The sequence below is a fragment of the Gavialis gangeticus genome, unplaced genomic scaffold (assembly GCF_001723915.1).
Source record: "Gavialis gangeticus isolate Ggan-Ray unplaced genomic scaffold, GavGan_comp1, whole genome shotgun sequence".
NCBI lineage: Eukaryota > Metazoa > Chordata > Crocodylia > Gavialidae > Gavialis > Gavialis gangeticus.
The window spans coordinates 179,153-180,986 of NW_017729019.1; positions in this window are offsets into that span (position 1 = coordinate 179,153).

The following is a 1,834-nucleotide window of genomic DNA, read 5'->3' on the forward strand; positions in this document are numbered from 1 at the left end:
GAGATCCTCTCCCTGCCTCCCAGTCTGACTCTCCAGGGACCAGGCTGCTGGGGTACACCACGCGGGCCGCCAGACTGGAGCTAAGAAAACAGGAAAAGGCTCCTCCTTGCCACAGTCCAGGAGCCCAAGAGCAATGGGCCTGGCAGCCCTGCCTGTCTGCAGGACGCTTGCCTGAAGACCTGTAACTCGGTGCATGGGGTTTGGACTTGCACTAGTCAGCCCCCCATTACCCCTGTGCCCCAGGGTGCCACACAGCCTCCAATGGGAACAGTTCAATCCATCCCCTGTCTACACAGCTAACAAACCCTTTTAGTGTCCCGGGGGCTGCCTCTGCCCCTGGGGCACTGTGCCCAATTCTCCCATCACTCTCAGACTCCCATGGTCTCCATGTTATGCGCGGTACCATCCAGTGCCCATGCTGGTAAAATACAGGAGATCTGGCCAGTTCCAGCACACCTGAAATGCGCTCGTGGATGCTCAGGGGAATTCAGGCTGCTGCACTCGTGTCAGAGCAACACAAATGCATCTGGCACTAGAGGAAGGTCTGCTTGGTGATTAAGGCAGAAGAGGAGCCAGAGCTCCAATCTTGGTGCTGATGCTGAATTGCCAGGCCCTGAAACAAGTCACTCTTTACCTTTCTGTGCCTCTGTTCCCCCTTGCTGTGTCTTGTTCTTACCACACCAGTGAACAAAGTGACCACATGGGCCTAGTAGGACCCCAACAACCACATTTACTATATATGCAATGTGCCAACCTATACGCACACACAAACAAATACACGTACACTTTGGGTGGGTTCGGGAGGCCTGGTGAGCATCTGGGTCAGTCCTGGAGAGCTCACAAGCTGTTTAAAAGGATACTACCCTATTTCCACCCCCTGTATCCCTTCTTGAAAAAACAGATGAGGCTCCAATATTCACTGACATCCTTGCACCTCTGTACTGTAGCAGGGTAGGGGCTGCTGCTGCTCTCAACCCACTGCCAAATTACCTCTGGGCCTCAGGTTGTTGCTCCAAAAAAAAAAAAAAATTACATAGGAACATGTCTTTCCTTCTGGCCCCATGAAAACAGCAATTGTAAAGCACTGCACAAAGGAAACCACCTACAGCGTATAGTTTCACAGGTCCTAGTGGCACCTGGGGTATAAGCTACCATTACAGTGTATGGAAATGCCATGTGCCTCCAAATAAGCCAACACCTTGTTTTAGGAAGGCAGAAAGTAGGAGTAACGATTCTTCCAGAGCCACAGATGACTGCACGCAGCGACTCCCTTGGCCTGAGCCAGCTCAATAGTTGCTGCAGGCACAAGCTTTGGTGCATTCGCCTTCTCACAGCTGCTAAGGAAATGATTAGCACCTTTTGTCTGCTCAGCTAACTGAAGTCCACTCCACAATAGGGTAAAATGGGATCTTTAACCCTGGTTGGCAGCCAGTCTAGGAGTGGAGCCTCGATAGATGGACAAATGGATGCTCTCCTTTGCTCCAGCGCCTCCTGCAGCCAAGGTGGTTCCACATGTACTGGCACCGGCCTTTCCTTTGGATTAAACCAGCACGGCTGAGGGGGATGCTGGTGTGTGGGCAGCTCGGTGTTTCCATACACACAGCCTAGGCTTTTGTGCCCTGTGGCGGTCACTCCAGCTTCACTTTATCTTTCGAGTGAGGACTAGGGTCAGCAAGCTGAAGTGTCACTCAGCATAATTCTACTGTCTCGTGAAACAGAGAGATGCCTGCTACTACTAACAGCAAAAACCTACTCCTCAGCAGCGCAAGAGGGGTAACACTGGACTCCACTCCCTCTGCCTGCTGGGCTAGAAGGAAGCAGCAGTCATTTCAGC